Source organism: Vulpes lagopus, chromosome 11 (assembly GCF_018345385.1).
Source record: "Vulpes lagopus strain Blue_001 chromosome 11, ASM1834538v1, whole genome shotgun sequence".
NCBI classification, from domain to species: Eukaryota; Metazoa; Chordata; class Mammalia; order Carnivora; family Canidae; genus Vulpes; species Vulpes lagopus.
Window position 1 is genome coordinate 109,508,891 of NC_054834.1, and position 12,181 is coordinate 109,521,071.

Here is a 12,181-nt window from a genome sequence, read left to right on the forward strand (position 1 = left end):
TATTTCTAGCCACACTATCAACAGGGCTTTCAATAAGGGGTGATTTAAAACATATGTTGAAGGGCAAAAAGCCATGAAAAGAAAAAAAAAAAATTCAAGAAGAACAAAAGTGAAAGAATTAACCCAACCAGAAAATAAGGTTATTTTAAACCTTAGCGTTTGAGATTGTGTGGGTATTATTGCAGAGTTAGACAAATAATGAAACAAAGTACAGGTATCTGATAAGTAGAATTTCAGTAAAAGTAAAATGATGGATAATTTTGTAAATAGCGCTGGAAAAAGTGGTAATCTGTATGGAACAAAATAATGCTATTATCTCTATCGTCTCATATATCAAACCTCAGATTTCAGGTGAGTAAACCCCATAAGATAAAGAACAGCTTGTATCATGTCTAAAAGTAAGGATAATAGTCTGTATTTGTGACCCACGTAAAAATGAATTTATTAAAACAGGCATGAAACGAATAACAGCCAAAAAAATTGGTAAGTTTAACTACACTGAAATTTAAAATGTTAGTACGATAAATAATTTCATAAAATGGGAAAAGTCTACCCATTATTAATATTCAGAAATATTAAGGTTACTTACAAATCAATAAGATAAAGAAAAGCACCCTGATTAAAACGAAAGTGACAACAGTAATGACTAGGAACAGGGAAGCCACAAAAGGAGAAACCCAGACGGCGACAAGCAGATGGAAAGCTGTCCATCTCTCCAGTAATTAAGGACTTGAAAAACAAGACCGCAAGAAGGTGCCATTTCACCCTCACCCGTCGGGAAGCACCTTCAAATGCCTGGTGTTGGGGCGGAAGTGGAGGTGAAGGAATCCTCGCGCACACTGAGGAAAGTATGAACTTGTACAGTCTCTTCCAGAAAGCAGCTTTGCAGGAGGGATCTCGTAACGTTTGCAGGATATTGTAAACCGGGAGGATATTGCAAGATGCAGCATTTCCACTCCCCGGGATGTGTCCTAGAGACACACACAAAACACGTGTGCCGGAAAGATTTTTTTAATCATGGCATAATAACAATAGGTAACATTATTACGTGGCATCTACTAAATATTGGATCTATTTTCACTCTTTTTAGGTTTCACAGAAACCTTCTGAGGTGGAGGCTGGTTATATTCCGTCTTATAGTCGATGAGCTCGAGACACATGGAGAGCAAGGAATTTGCCAGGTTCATCGAGCTGGGGAGCGGTGGAGCAGGGTTTCCAAGGAGCTCGGCCGGCCCCAGAGCCCACCATCCTGGCCCCTTGTTAATACTCTCTCAAAAGCCTAAAGGGAGATGCTCAGAAACCACCTAACGCCCATCAACAAGAGCATCAAGTAGCCATAAAATTGACAACTCTGCAGTAGCTTCATCTACTAACCCGGATGTAAGTTGAATCACAACCAGGAACTCAAAAGTCACGCGTGAATATAGCAGCTCAGTATCGCTTATATGCCTTCTTACAATATATAAAAAAACATATTTTTAGGGGTACGTATGTGGAATAGAGGCAATACATACACCAGGGTAACGAACATCAAGTTCCAGATAACAGCTCCGGCCCCACTACGCAGGCAAGTTCTAATTCACCTTAAGGTCAAAAAGAAGAAAATCCAAAGCACGTCTGGCATCACGTTAACATTTGTCAAAATCATGAACTGGGTAGTCAGCTGTTTCTTGTATTATTTTGTAAAACGTCGTGTGTGGATTTTTCATGACGACATGACGACGCTACTACAGATACAAACCTGAAACTCCTCTTGCCACAGTCTGCGCAACTTTTATTTTTGTTGTCTCTCTGATGTGTGAACACGTTGACGGGAAGGTGAACCCATTCACCCCCCCCTCAGGGTGCTCAGGGCCCAGGACATCCGCCGAGGCACCACCTGGGGAGCTCTCCCTGCAGCGGGGTGGGAAGGGGCCGACCCTGGGCACGCGCCCCCCTTGGTTCTGGGGCCAGATTCCTCTCCCCCAGCCTGGCCTGGCTCCTTAGGGAGCACCTGGTCCCTTGGCCTCCGAGAGCCGCGCAGGGAGTGGGCATCCTGCCACCCTCCTGTGAAAGAAAAGGGTCCCTATCCCCGTTGTCCCTAAGCCCTGGCAGGTGTTATGCAAATGTGTCCTTATCCTCCCAGGGGACTTTGAACTCCTCCTGCCAGCAGCAGGCAGGGAATGGTCTCTAAGGAGACAAGGGCAACGTGGCCACGAGGAAGTCCTCATGGACCCTAAAGTCCTCCCATTAAGATGAGTCACTGAAATGGCTGGAAACGGCGACCACTGCAGGAGGACCCGCGTCACACTGATGCCCAGGAGCTGCCGACGACTTCCAGTGGCAGCATCACGGCTCAGCGGCCGGGTCCTCGGCTCCCACCGACACGCCTCGCCCGTATTTAAATTTCTCTTTGAGAAAATCTGAGTGTGGTTATGGTGATAGTCTGTCCCTACCTCTCAGGTCATCTGCAATTTAAAAGAGCTGATTCTGATTGTGGTAAACACACACACACACACACACACACACACACACATTTTAACAGGCATTTAAGACCCTAAGTGAGATGAATTCTCTTTCTGCAGCTCAATTTCAGGCATCAGTGAGCAGGCGGGAGATTTGCCCCCTTCCTCTCGTCAAGGCTTTGACTCTGCTTACGTCTAAATCTAAAGACTTTCCTTTACTAAAGTAGTTCCTTTCACGTAATTAATTCGAATTTCTTCACCTCAACATATATCATTTCTACCTAAATAATATTTATTTTTATATAGGAAATAAGTATCCAATGTGTGCCTGTTGTAATAATCTTTAAAAATCTATTCATCTAAAAAAATAAAAAAAAATCTATTCATCTCTCTTTTTTTAAGATTTTATTTATTTATTCACGAGAGACACAGAGAGAGAGACAGAGACCCAGGCAGAGGGAGAAGCAGGCCCCATGCAGGGAGCCCGACGCGGGACTCGATCCTGGGACCCCGGGGTCACACCCTGGGCCGAAGGCAGGTGCTCAACCGCTGAGCCCCCCAGGGATCCCCTCTATTCATGTCTTTTTACAATACTGTTTAGAATGCAGAATCGTAATGGTTTAATATGAACTTCTACAACTTCACAGAAAACTATTACTTTTCTCCCCATCTTTCTGTATTTCGATAGGATGTCAACATGTAAGGTCGTAGTGTCTACTATTATGATCCTGTTAATCATAAAATATAATTGAACTGAACATTTTTAAAGCAAATTCCACTTCATACGTGTATCTTTCTTAAATGATGTAGACTCGGTCGTAAGTCTGTGTGATCGAATCTGCAGTAATTAATCCTACAAGAAAATACAGCGCGCACTTGTTTTTGGGAAGGCACGAGGGATCCTCGTCCTCTGAGGGCGGCTGTCCATGACACGCCCTGTGCAGTCCCGGGTCTTTCCACAACTTCACTGTGACCATGACACCTTTTATTTCAGTGATGAAAGGCGTGAGGCAAACTCCCTCCGGCCGTCTCTCCTCCATCTGGAGAGCCCTACGCAGACGTTGGGGCAGCAGTCAGGACCGTACGGTTGCCCAGACCGACCCTGAGAGCTTTCCTGATGCTCCTGGTGGGGCCGCCGCGCGTCCGCGTGCTGCGGTGTGTCCGGCAGGCGACAGCAGGACGGCAGGTGACAGCAGGACGGCAGGTGACAGCAGGCGGCACCTGAGCGCGCAGCTATTCCCTGGAGGGCGTGCACCCCGGGACACGTGGTTCTATTAGAGGGACATGGGATTCGGCGAGCTCCGGGCACAACCGTGGTTCATCGATGTCCCTCTGAGTCGTGAGTGGACGGTCGTCCACTGCCCGCGGCAGGTGGGCCCCAGCTGTTGACGGGACGGCCTGATGGACTTCGACTAAAGGCATCTGCCTCTGTGAAGGAACAGACGTACGCACACAAGAATAAAGCAGAAAGCCCTGCAGGGAATCGTTTAAGGAAGCGGATGGAAGTCCCTTGGCCGTGACTCCTCCCTGGAACTTCAGGTGTGCAGAGGCCGGGCGGCCTTGCGGGGCTCAGGACCAGCCTCCCTGAGCAGGTGCGGTGCGCGTGGCCGGCGTACGCGGGCAGGTGCCTGGAGGGCGGGCGGCTGGTGTGAAGGCCGGGGGAGCTTCTCGGTGCTTCGTCTTTCTGCCACTTGGACATTTGACTTGTGTCCCAGAGGGGCGGTATCGTGGGTCCCAGTGAGAAGCCCTTGGGATGGGGAGGATGCTGACCCCAAGGGCCGTGTGATGTGACATGTGACAGCAGTGACCGTGGTGAGGAGCCAGCGAGATGCAGGGTTGCTGGTGACTGCAGTGTAGACTGCCCCGTCCACACCGACTCCGTCCCTAGAGCCGCTCGGGCTGTGTTCACCCCGGGGGAGGCAGGGGGGTGGCAGGAAACCACATTGGTGAGCCGACCCACAGCTGACCTGCAGGTGCAGGCCACCCACGAGGATGGGGCCGGTGGTCTCAGGCGCCCTGAGGGAGCAGGGCAGACCGAGGGAAGGTGTCAGGGAGTGGCAGGTGGTATTCCTCACTGCAAGTCGGTAATTTGGAGTCAAGCTTCACCTTCCTGACCCCACCCCTCCTGAGGTCTGCTGACCAAGGATAATTAGCAGGTTATTCTTTCCTGGGGAGCTGATGAAGGGAAGGGGGCCCCGCTGCAAGGCCAGGGTGGGCAGCGCTCCCCGGCTGTGCCCAGGTGGCCGGGAGCCGGGCTGCGGGCTCGGGCCGGGCTGGGGGCTCTGCTCCGTGGAGGCCCCCACCTGACACCTGCACAGCCCAGCCTCGCGCACACCCTGGAAGCGCCGCGGCTCTAGTGGTGCTGTTTGGCCTGTGACTCACTCGTTAGCCCCGTTAACCGGCTTCTCACCAGGCTCTGTCCCGCGCTAGCGGCATTTCTTCGTAGGTGATAAAACAACGAAATGATATGAATCTCCTTATTTATGTTCCTTAATCTACCCTTTCAGTTAAATGGAGTGAAAGCTAGAAAACGAAATGGAGTGGAAAAAGATATTCTCTCAAATAACCACTTGAGAAAATTAGGCAAGCAGAGACAAAGAGTATGGGCACCCCTTTATCCAAATGATAGTTTGTTCCTTATTAGGCCACAAAACAATTTCATTTAAAATGTCTAGAATAATTCATGTAATAATAGTCAATGTTGTCCCAACTGGCTAGTTGCTTGGAACAATAGGATGAAATTTTCATGTCTTCATCTGTAAAATGAATGCACGGGATAAAATTAGTTGTAACGACTCAAGATTCTGAAATTGTATAAGAATTTTTATACCTTTGCCCAGCATTAGCATAAAACAAATATGGGTCAGTGGGTCTAATGAAACTTTCATGTCAAATCCTAAATTATCAAAAGCAAAGTAATAGAGAATTCTGATCTCTCAACGGGAGACAGTGGTAGGACAGCAGCGTTGGATGACAGCTCTGCTCCTTCCTGTCTGAGGGAGACTCTGTTTTGCTTTAGTTTCTCATTTAATAAAAAGGGGAAAAGTGAAAATCTACCTCCAAGGATTGTTTTGAAGACTAGATGCCTCAGTCTATGTGAGACATTTAAAACCAAGCCTACGGCTTAGCAAACTACTTATCATCAAAAGTTAAAAAGTAAATGAAATCTTAGAGGAGTGTGAGCAGAAACACGGAGGATGGAGAACAGCGGTTCCCAGGGGCGCCTGGCTGGCTCAGTCGGGGGAGCATCCCACTCTCATTCCCCCAGTTGTGAGTTCTAGACCCACGTTGGGTGTAGAGGTTAAAGTCTTTTTTTCTCTTGTTTTTAATATTTTATTTATTTATTCATGAGAGACAGAGAGAGAGAGAGAGGCAGAGGGAGAAGCAGGCTCCATGCAGGGAGCCCGATGTGGGACTTGATCCCAGGACCCCAGGATCACACCCTGGGCCGAAGGTGGCGCTAAACCTCTGAGCCACCTGGGCTGCCCAAGATTACTTAAAGTCTTAAAAAACACAATAGAATGACAGTTTCTAACTATAACTAAAACACCCTGCAAGTTTCATTGATTGCAAATGTGACCTGAGACACACTGAATGGTTTAAATTGTCGCTGGTCTTACGGGGCTGAAAGTGAGGCGCGTTGCGGCACAGACACTCTCTGCTTTTTTGTTTTTTTTTTTTGTTTGGTTTTTTTTCGCTTTACATCTCTAACAGAAGCATCAAAGGAAAAGCAAAATCCCCCAAATCCTGCCGTTTGTAAATGAATCGTGACCAACTATGGAGGATAAACCGGAACTCTTAGACTTTGTGTCACCACAGTCAACCAATGACCTCCTAAAAAGGAAGGACAGGTTCATAACAGAAGCATGAATTTTCAACTTCTTAGCGGGATGTATGCTTTGTTTTGTGTTTTCTTGAACAGTGTAGTAGCGTTTGAAATTTACCTTTGGAATTGGAAGCATTCAATACAAGTCAGACGCAGTAACCACACTTCAGATTTTAGCTAAGATGGAGTGACATGAACAAAATGTACCCTCTTTATAGAAAAAAAAAATTCAAAGATCATAGACAAATGAGTTTTAAAGCATTGGAAATCCAGCAGCTAAAAACAGTGATCCCAGGCAGACAGGACACCAATAAGATGAGGCTTATAATTGCCCTACCTTACTTCTTGGAAGGACTTGCTGGGCCTTGATGCCAGGAGTGGAGACTCCGACGGATTTAATGATCTCCCTGGTGTGAGCAGAACTGAATTAGAAGTCCAGGGAGGTGGAGGTGGCTAGGCACCTTAAGGCCGGGAACGGGAGGAGCAATCTTCCCAGGGAGGGACCTTCAGAGCCTTGCAGTATGACCCATTGCAGTATCAGAGGAGTATTGATCAGCATGTGCATGTGGGAAACTATCTAAGGCCAGTGAAACAACAGTCTAAAAGATTAGAAGGACTAATCCCTGGGAGCTCACACAAAGCCAGCAATAGTTCCTTTTCCCAACAGCCGCAGTAGAAAAACCTTAAAATCCGTAGTAAGATGGCTTTATCACACTCAAAAGGGTTCTATCTCATTGGCAGTGCAAAATTAACCGACCAAATGTTGCTTTGGTAAAGGCTAGCACTGCTTAAACACAAGACTCTAGGGATCACACGGTTTCTAAATGATGTAATCATTTCCCAGAACCATGTTCAAGAATAGTTATAAGGAACAAATAAATATCTACCATCCAATAAGGCAAAATGCCTGTTGGCCGTCCAATCTGGCATGCAGAGGGACATGAAAATCTAACTCATAATGGAAAGAACAAACCAATCAACACAGACCAATCCCGAATGATGGATGATGGAGTTAGCAGCCAAGTACCTAAAGATAATTACCGTGACTGTATTCCGTCTGTATGAGAAGCTAAGGGATGGAGTAAACGTGCTAAGTAGAGCTAGGAACACCAAAAAGACAAAAATAGGAACATGTAAAGGACTTTCAAAGTTTAATAACGAGAAAACACACCACCTCGTAAAAATAACGAGCAAAATATCTGAACATTTTGCCAAAGGAAGTGCATGGATGGAAATGAAGACCATGGAGAGGCTCAATGTCCTTAGTCATCAGGAAAGTGCAAATTAAAGCCTCAGGTATATGTAACTACAAACCAGTTAGAAGCTAAAATTAGAGACTGAGCACAGCAAGTGTTGACAAGAAAGTGGAACAACCAGGAACCTCATATGCTTCTGGCAAGAAGGTACAATGCTGCGACCACTCTAGAAAACGTTTGGCAGGTTCTTAAGAAGGTACATACTCAAAAAAAAAAAAAAAAAAAAGAAGGTACATACTCACCTACCTCTGACCCAGCCATCCCACACCTAGCTCCTAGCTATTTACCCTCCTACCCATACAAAAACTAGCGCTTAGATGTTCATAGCAGTTTGGTTTAGTAGCCAAAGGCTGAAAAATAAATATCCCCCCAATAATTGAATGAACGATCAAATTGCGGTGTTATCTCTGCTAAGGGATGCTGGTTGGCTCTTAAAAGGAACAGCCCACTGGTATTCACAAAACCACGACCAGCGTTCTTAGTGAGAGAAGCCAGAAAAAAAGGGAACCTATGAAGGGACTTCATTTATTTTACATTCTAAGAAATGAAACTAACGTACAGTGACAGAAAACAGCTCAGTGGATCCTTGAAGATGGGGGAAGAGGGTGAGAAATGGAAGGGGAGATTGAAAAGGCTTATAATAGCCCCCCGTGGACGATGCATGTGCATATTATACTGATGACGGCGACAACTTTGCCGGTGGTATACGTGTCATAAACTCATCAACCTGTACACTTCATGCAGTTTATGTCAGTTATGCCTCAAAAAGCTGTTTTCTTTTAAAAAATACCAAAGCAAAATCCCACGTAATTTCCTGCAATATAAAAGATAACATAAATATGGAATATATGCTATTAATATGTAATATGTTGCATTAGTGATCATATATAATATAAAATGTGATTTACGGTGAAAAATTTCTCTTCTGGAAGAATCAAAGACAGGATTTCTTTCAGATTTAAGGACAGTCTCTTCGCAGGTAACAAATGTCCGCACATTTTAAAAAATTACTACATATTAATATTTCTCACTTATGAAAAGTACTTTGTGAAGTACTTGGCTGTCCTTGCTGGCTGCTGGTGAAGACTTTCTTGAGACGAATTAGCACCATGAATGATGAATTTTGCCACAGGAGCGGGATTATGTTCCGCAGTGATCCTCGTGACTCGGTAAAGAGAATGATGGAGAGAAACTCTCAAAGGGCAAAGGACTCGGAAGGTTTCTTCCAATAATTCTTCCGCACACACATTTTTAAAGGGCAAGATAATGAATGTCTCCCCGCTGAGGAGGAAAGGCAGGAATTAAGGACTTTAAAATATTATAAATAAAAGGAAAGTCCCTGTCTTCTTTACTGCAGTTGTGGGATTAATCTTCACAGGACAGGAGCTCAGCTGCGCACAGGACAGACTGTCTTGTCCAGGTCCAGGATTTTCCAGATGGTGATCTTTTCCATTTGGAAGGGACGTTCGTGGGAAAATAAAAAATTGACAAACGACATATAAGCTTGGGGCCCACATACTTGGATTCGAATCGTGGAGGTTCCACTCCTTCACTGAGCCCTTGGATATTTTATTATTTATTTATTTATTTATTTATTTATTTATTTATTTATTTATTTATTTTTATCAAAAAGCTTTTTTTGATCAGGACCCAGAAGCAGGTCTGGGGATCACAGGATGGTGGGACTCCTCCCCCTGTGAGGTCACACCTGACCTTTTTCTGAGACTTCTGGGATAAGTCAAGGCTCGCCGTTGGATATTTTAATCTGTACCAAGACCACAGTGAAGATTAAGGAAAATTCTTACAAAGCATGAAAGATCAGAAGCTCTAGGAAGAGAGCAGCCTGAAATTATCTGAGCTTCTCGATATTCATGTATTGATTCATGATGCATTCATTCATAGGGGCCACTATTTATTTTAACCTAAACTGGAGATGGGATGTCAGACACTCCTAATGCATGAGTGGTTCCAATGGAAAAAATAAATAAATAAATCTTGCTAACCTTGTGAAATTACAGCGTGGGAGGCCCACAATTAAAATAATCATTGTAAAATAATAAAGTACGCTAGAGAAGGTCAGCGGTTCCCCGGCCGAGGCATCAGCATTCACCAAACACAAAGTCGTGCCTTGGCTGGGGAGCAGCTCTCCTCCAGTTACTAATCAAGGCAAAAGTACAAGAGATCTGGGCTCCCTGACCCCCACCTAGAATGGGCCACCTCAGCTCCAGAGTTTCTGCCCGGAACCCAAAGGCTCTGTTGGGTCTGTAATGGTAGCTCAACTCTTTGCTCTAGGCAGTTCTGCTCCCTTTCCCTTTCTTGGCTGGGGGTGGATCCAAAGAGCACTCACAGGAAAGGGCCTCACACAGGTTTCCATCACCGGGAAGGCCCTCCGGTGACCGTACCCCACAGCCAGAGCTGGGTAGAGTGAGGTGTAGTACAGGGCAAGGCCACAGAATACGGGGCAACACCACCTTGGAGGAAGAAATTCTAAGGGCGTGTGTATATGCAAAAGAACTGCTGGAAATACCGTAGAACCTTGCACTCAAAAGATCTGCAGATAAATTGGGGTGCGGGCACCATGGAAACCTCACATAGTAGATCTGGGGGGAGAGACAGCTAGCAACACAAAAGCACTAACAAATGGAAATTGTGAGCGAAGGGACCTAAAGGACTGAGAGAGTAGCTTATATAACACGTAAAGAGTAACAGTTGCAGAAGAGAAAGAAATCGCATAGAGAAGAGGCAGTGATTAAACAGATAGTAAAAGCATTTTTCTCTTACCTTAAAGCAACATTTAAGCTGTTGATTAAAAAATACCTCATCAAGTTGCAAGTAGAATTGATAACGAAAGATTTATATCAAGGCAGATCCTGGGAGAAGTTGTTGGACTCAAAAAAAAAAAATCATGAGAAAATTTTACAGACCTCTTGATAAAAAGAACAAATCACTTACAAAGAATCCTATGTATCCAGCTTCTTACCTGCTGGAGAGCATTGGATTAATACTCAGACGGCTGAGAGAAGAGGGCAATGGCCTGAGAAGAGCGGGCGTCGTCCTCCTGGCAGAGAGGAAGATACCTGTAGACGTCTTTCCACATTCATCATCTGAGAAAAATACCTTTAAAAAATATAATTAAGGCACAGAATTCAAGATAAGAAAAATACCAAGGAAGCAAGGATCAGCAATAACCCTACATATGGATGATGCTAGCCTGTCTAGGAATATGAAATAGAAGTTTTTAATTTAAAAGAATCTTTAAAAAAATTTTTAAAAAATTTAAAAAAATTCAAAAAAATTTTAAAAAAATAAAAAATAAATTAAAAAAATTAAAATAAATAAATAAATAAATAAAATAATCTTAAAACAGCAGGGCCCAATCAGTTAAGCATCCAACTCTTGATTTTGACTCTGATCACAATCCCAGAGTCGTGAGATGGAGACCCAGCTCCGGTTCTGCCCTGGTCATGGAACCTGCTGGAGGTTCTCTCTCCCCCTGGCGGCCGGGTGGCTCAGGTGGTCAAGCATCTGAGTCTTGGTTTCGCTCAGGTCATGATCTCGGGGTCATGGGATGGAGCCCTGAGTCAGGCTCCGCGCTCAGCATGGAGTCTGCCTGATACTCTCTCTCTCCCCCTCTGCCCCCCAACCTTTGATAAATGAATTTGAAAGAGAAAGAGAGGGAGCGCACTGGGTGGGGGGGTGAGGACAGGGGCTCAGGGATGAGAGAGGCAGGCTCCCCCCGACCAGGGAGGCTGCACAGGGCTGATCCCACGTGCGCCAAGCCAAAGGCCCACATTCCACTGACTGAGCCACCCAGGTACCCCTGAATAAAAATAAATCTTAAAATAAAAAAGAAAAGATTCTTTCCCTCCCTCTGTACCTCCCCCCAAACCCCCATCTGTGCACAGATGCTTCTCAATCTCCCTTAAAAACAAAACCAACAGAAACACCTTAAAGCAGAAAGCATATGTTCCAAGAGAAACTATACAACCTGTGAAAACCAAAATATTTGACTTCCTTAGTAAACCCCAGGAGTAGAATTAGAAGCAGAGAAGGAAAAGGCAAAGTGGTTCCGAAAGTCCGAACAGAATAGGGGAAAGGGGCGGGAGAGAGTCCAGCACGATGGTATCGGACCGGAGGGTCCAGGGGAGGTTGGCCAAGTACGTGGTCACGGAAGAAATACGTTTGCATCTGTTTTTTGTTGTTTTTTGTTTTGTTTTGTTTTTTGTTTTTTATTTTTTATTTTTTGTTTTTTTCCCCCTTGTTCTCAGTATGGAGATTGCCGCTTATCTATGAGAACCAGTCAAGGAATTTCCATCAGTAAGAAAACGGAAATCCAAAATAGCGAGGTGGCAGGGACCAATAAATAATAAATGAAGTTACATTAGAAGGAATGAAATCTTAAAAATCAAACAACAAGCCTACACCTTATGTGTGGGTATAAAGGCACAGATAGAGAAGGGGAAAGATGCGCGAACACACGGAAGGGAAATGTCGTGTCTCACCTAGAAGCCATCCAAGCCATCGGCGGAGCTCGTGGTAGGAATGGTGGTCCTGGGGGCATTAGAGCGGCAGCTGGAGGGCTTGGGGACAGGTTGCCGGGATCTCTGCTCGGTCGGATGTAACGTGTGACATCACGTGTGCGACAGGATCACGTA